The following is a 6498-nucleotide window of genomic DNA, read 5'->3' on the forward strand; positions in this document are numbered from 1 at the left end:
ATTATTTCTCCATAAACAGATACTGTGCAAAAAGAACAGTCTATAGACATATTATCTAAACTTCTTAAACAATAGAAAACATTGTATTATTAAACCTTGAATGGGCAAAGAACTTTCCACCATCTGTGACCAACTTCACACGCTGGTAGTCTGAAAGATAGGAAAAAAAACTTTAAGCAGAGTATCTATAGAAGGTATCTCTAACCCTACTCTTGGAAAGCTAGAGTCTCGCCACGGTGTTTAAAATGAATGAAATGTGCACTGTGTGTCGATGGTCACGTCAAACAAGTTGCCCCAAAAATAACGCAGACTTGTTGCATGATGATGCTCTGCTCGTGTAACTTGTGAATTTTCGTGTAACAGCCACGACTATGCTGATCCATGAGAAAGACAATGGAGCTCAAAATTATAAAAACGCGGTGTGTTCAGCAACACAGAGTACATTACACTTAATAAAACGGCCTGCTTTTATAACAGAATGCAATTCAGTAGAGAGGCAACCTTTGGATTAACTGATGAATATTTTACTCACCACCTTGCCGGTCTTCTTGGAGACCTTTCCTCTGCAGGTATTGGAGACTCGTTCTGGTTTAATTCCAATCAAGCGTTTAGGTTCAACAAATTTTCAAAGAATACAATAACCATTTGTTAATCATTCTGATTGAAGAATTTATATACACTAAACAGTGAAAGGATGGAAAAGGTCGTACCTTTGAAGAAATTCTTAAGTGCAACAAGCCTCCTCCTGATACTGCAGATGGAAGATGTACACTCAAAAATAATACGGCCCTCTAGACTAAGCATCCATCTTACAGCATTTGCCTGCCCTCCAATGTCTAAAATGAAGAAAAAAAAAACATTTACATTATAATTTCAATGAACTGCCTTTGAGATTGGTTCATTTGAACAACCGGTTACCGGTGACACTAACCGAGCATAATCAGACGAGGACTGGCAGGTAGAATGAGTGTCTTCTCAACATCAGATGAAGATGCAGTAACCTGTAGAGAAAACACAATACATGGAAAAACATCAAAAAATTACTTCAATACAGAAATTTGAATAAATTACTAGTGGAAAGAAAATGCATAAAACAAGTCCATCTTCATGTTCCTGAAAACGGGACCGCTGAAGATTGATAAGCAGGTGGGCCATCTCTGTGTTATCCGTCTGGGACAGAACAGTCTTTATTCCTCCCGTCTCTAATGTGTGATTTAAGGTGCTTATAAAAGGTCCTTCAGAGTTTACACCTGACTTGACACAAAAAAAACATTAGATGTTAATTCAAACAAGGTCACTGACACAGATCGGATAACAGTGAGTTACTTATTGCAAACAGGCACAATTAAACCTGACATGGGAAACATGCATATGTCTCAGAAATGCAGGTATAGTACTACATATGTGTCCACAAAGCTTGCAAAAAAACATTGCTCATCTTTAACACCACGAAACAGCACAAGTCTGAATTTCATTCATTTATATCTGGAGGGATTTAACGTTACCTCAGGTAATAGTCACTTTTTACGGCAATTTACCAAGTCTTCTTGGTCTAGCTAACGTACAAAAGCATACCACACATGTAATATATTGCGCTAACACACACAAAACGGTATTTTTAACTTTATTTGAAGTTATTAAGTAAATTATTATGTTATATATCGACGTTGTACTGCACGCGCTTATCGCCAATTTAACGAAGCAAACCACCAGTCTACTGTACCGTATTTGCAACAGAACGTGTGTGTGGAGACACAAAACTCCTTTAATAATCAAACTTGAATCCCATGAGTTTCTTCAGACGAGACTTGAAATGAAATGTCTGCAGCTACGAAAACCGCGAGGTGTCACACTGACTAGAATTCATTCAGCAGGTCCGCCACTGACTCTTGTGCTGCGGAGTAAGAACCCGAGCGGCGGGGGAGGGGAGAGCAACTAGACTGGTTTAGTTCCCATGATCGACTACCTTGTAAATAGCTTCAATTTGAGATTGAATCTGTAACGTTTCTGCTACAACTTTTAGTCAAGAAGTGTCGTTGAATTATCTAACAGTTTCCCCCTTCCGCACCGCTTCTGATGCTCGTCAGTAGTGGCCATTTGAGAACTCTCTGGTTTGTGTGTCAGTCTAGGTAATTCGCGCCACGCAGCTCAGTCAAAATATATAAGTTTCGAAGCGCAATATAATAAAATAATAGATAAATACAAATAAAAACACTTACCTTGACAGTGTCTTGGAAGATATGGCCGTCTCCTGGCGACTGGCGTACTCGTGTTCTCGTTGACTTGTAAAAACGTCATCCGTAAATTAGCTAACGTTAGTTGCGCAAGTAACGTTACTGTTGTCATCGAGCCAAGAGCTTCAAAATATGACTGTTTTGTGTAACAAAATGTAGTTTTGAGAGTTGTTTAGACGAGAATGTATGTGTATAAAGTTCAGCTCTGCTGTCGTTTAATAAAGATAGCGTCTATTAAAAAATTTGCTCCAACTGTTTCGGACAAGTGAGTCGGTTTCACTTATGCACCCCGCCCAACGCAGCCTCACCTCGGCAAGTCTTTCTGAAAATCACCGCTGGCTGTGATGTCTCTGTTAAAGTGTGTATTTTTTATGAATACATTCTGAGTTATCATACCCGTTAGCCTTTCTCTTCCAAACTTTATAAATTCTATATCATCGACTGTATTTGTCTGAAGATCATCGATACTTTAAGGTTGAGTAAAACATGGGGTCATTTTGTTTCACCCCTGAAAAAACCCTTTGAATAGGGGATTTAATGTTATCCCTTTAATTATTTGTCCATGGGGAAATTGTTTTAACTGAGGGCAAAGTTAAATTGTACAACTTGTATATTTCTTACTGTGCAAACTTATTTTACTTTGTAATAAAGGATTGTGTAAATTATCACAGAAATGTTTTGAATTACTCTGTTTAAATGTAAATCCAGACTAAATAAAGATTAACTCTGATTGCCTTTGTTTGCTATACAGCTCTTTACGGTTAAATTCCGTAAACAGATTTACGGTTGAATGTTCTAATTTTACTAGCGAGTAATTAATTTACAGATCAATGGCTGTAAATTAACATTATTAAACCGTTTTTTAAAAGAACAGTATTTTGCCGTTAAAAATTGGCCGTATTTTTACGGTAATATTTTACAGTGTAGACACCGAGGAGTTATATTTCTCCTAAAAAAAGAGATCTCTACAATGTCACAAACTGAGTACAGATTTGCCAAGTTAGTGTTATGGAACATAAACATTTCTATTCAAATCTTCCTTTGGGGTTCCAGTTCCAGACATGTCGATTGTTGTTTTTATTAGTAGTAATAAAGTACCGTTTCCTCACAATAACCATGGTGTTTGTAGTAAAACGACGGCAATAAAAATGCCAAGTACACTTTCTCAAATAAATCCAAATCAACCAGCCAAAGAATTAATTCAAATCAGAATCCAACCAATGCATCAATGAACAGGAAAAAGTTGTCATAATCGAAGCAAGAGCAAAAGATGTCGCACAAGACTGCATGGACAATGACCAATAGGCAGAGCCTCCTGCTGACACTGAGATGGGCTGACAGCTTCTGTTTGTGTGCATGCTTAGACTGTGATCGGGATTGACCGTGTTGTCTCAGAGGTTATGCCATCGCCAGCAGTGCGGCTGACATCATGAATGAATCTCAGGTTCCACACAATCAGTTCAGTTCTTGGAAGAAACCCTACATTGCGTAAGGTTTGTGAACCCTTTCTTTCCGTTCCTCAGGAACGCTCAAGATGCTTGCTGTGGAAATGATGTGCTCAGTATGCTGTCAGACCGAGGAGTGGGATCTTGCCAGCATGACTCAAATTTTTCTGCAGGCAACAATTCCACATTTGTACATGTAGCGCACTAATTTATGGGATCTATTTTAAACGTGTTTTCCCCTTAGGACGATGCCACATCCTCTTCGGAAGGACGCTGTGCAAGACGGCAGATAATGCTGAAATAATCTCCAAGCAATTATGCAAATCCTGTGACGGCCACGCCCTGGAAATTATGAGATGATAGTAAACCTGTACATTCAGAGCATGCGAGGAAAGGCCTTTTAAATTTGTCACATGACATTCATTTGCTTTACAGTACAGAGCGCACATACAGCATTGGAAATGTGTGTAAATGTAAAGGTGCTTACATCCACATCTGGTGACCCACTATTTTTAAAGCATGGGTGTCCATGTCCACTGCAGATATGTGCCAAAGCCTGTCCCTCATTTGCTTATAAGAGAAAGTGAGAAAACTGCCGGGTAATGATTAGAGAGCAAACCCAGAGGGCTCATTTTCATGACAACTCATAGTTAAGAATGACGATGAAGGGGCGGCAGGGACGTGCACAGGGGGGTTGCTCAGGTTGCCCGGGCAACTGCCCATATGCCCTTCTCGACTCACGTTGCCCTCCCGAGGTGGAAAATAAATAAATAAATCATGTACAATGAATGCAGAATTTCACATAAGTCTAGATAAAAAAACACGAAAAGCCTCATTCACCTCCGTATTCGGGCAACGAAAGTAGAGTCAGAAGAGGAAGGGCGAACTCTGTTTACATGGGTTCAGCACTGCAGGTGACCGGCACCTGAGCTGAACCAGCATGAGCGGCCCTAGAAGGAGATTGTCGCGGTTATCGGGTGATACGACTCAACGCCACACGTCTGGATTTTGGCCGGACAGTCCGTATTTTAAGCCCCCGCGTCCGTGGCAGCCTCAAACCGGACACTCATTTGTCCTTCTTTTGTGCTGAATCGGCCTAAACAAAACCCGCTTTAGAACATTTATTGGGACGCAGCAGCATAGCGTCTGACGCCGTAAGATCTCCAGTCAGACAAATGATTGGCTGAAAGAGGTGTCAAATAAATATCTGATATATCATTGGTTAATAACGTAAACAAGCCTCCACGACGTGGAAATGGAGTCCACGTGGCACGTGCTGGCTTCGTCACATCATAACGGTAACTTGCTGAAACCTCATTTAATCTGGAATGGACAAAAGAGCACAACTTTATATAAAAAGGCTGTAAAGACACTTTTCATGGATGTCGCTGTAAAGTGGACGTTTGTAGTCAAGGGACATGCGACATGCCAGCACAGAAAAACAAAAGTAACCGACGAGCTGCAGGTACATCTTCCCTTAAGCTTAGGTCAAATATTCATTGCCAGACAATTTTTGAAAAAACAGAGTAGGCGATATGATGCACAAAATTGTATTGTAGTTGCGAGTACACCAGAGTCCTATGCAATTATTCTTGCCTCACTTAATGCTGCAAAGTGTCCTCCTTTTTGGTGTTATGGAAATGGCCACTATTACGTTGTCAGAAAAGGTGAGTTTGTGATGTATAACAAACGAACGATCATCATCAAGTTTTGTGAAATGAATTAAAATCATCATAAATCTAGGCTGAGTTTGCCACGTTTAGCCTAAATAATAAGACAGATAGCTTGCAGACAAGCAGCCTGCTACTATTTTTTTGGTAGGTAGGCATTAGTTAAAACTAAGCTACCTGTCTGCTGATAGTTAGTTTCTCACATTTCGTTTTAGCAAGAAGAATGAATGATGGAAGCTATGCATCACATTAATTATTTTATTCTAAATGGTTAAATGCCTAAATCCTATCACTATTTTGGATAATGTTTGAAGCCAAGATACCCATGAAAGGGAGGCGGATTCAGGAGAGATATTTCAGGGAGTTATGTTTTTCTGTGTTATTATTAGTACTAGTTAAGGTGATTGAGTGCTGTATTTCAGTGTTTTACTTCTTTATATATATATATATTTGAATAAAGACCCTGTTATTCTCAGTCCTTCATATAGCCTGTGAGGTTTTTTTGGGGGGTGGGGGGTTGCCCTTTTTTCAAGTCAGAGCAACTGCCCCTCAAAATTCCTGTGCACGTCCCTGAGGGGCGGGTTAGATTTGGATAATATAATAAATAAAATTCTAAAACATTCATTCAAAACATGAATTTTTTAACAGCTGTTATATATAAGGCCACTGTATACTATATGACAAACATCTAACTTTTGTTTAAACATTATTAGACATCATAAATAGTCTTTGATCGGCCAGTTCATTTTGGAAGCCAGTTCAGACTCCCAATGCTGTCCACCAAATATCTACAAACATAAGACTTTCTTTCTTTAAAAGAAAAGAAATATCTCTTGATTTTAACCTCTGCTGTAGATTGTGTTTTGATCTATTGAAACTAACACTTGTGTTCTAGGGTATATTTACTGCTGAGTCTTACGACAAGCTTGTGACTGACTTCATCATCTGGGAGTTATTTTCGATGAAAGCGTCAGGTAAATAAATGTAAGACTGTACTGCCACCTGCTGTAACGTTTGGGTAAAGACACTGGATTAATGCTGCTCGTATTTGGGTTATTTCTCAGGGGAAACCCGGAAATACCGTCTGAATTTAATAACGCTAAAAGTATTTGGAAACATAAAAAAAACAATGTCACTACATTTAGCAAC

Source organism: Barbatula barbatula (assembly GCF_947034865.1).
Source record: "Barbatula barbatula genome assembly, chromosome: 17".
NCBI classification, from domain to species: Eukaryota; Metazoa; Chordata; class Actinopteri; order Cypriniformes; family Nemacheilidae; genus Barbatula; species Barbatula barbatula.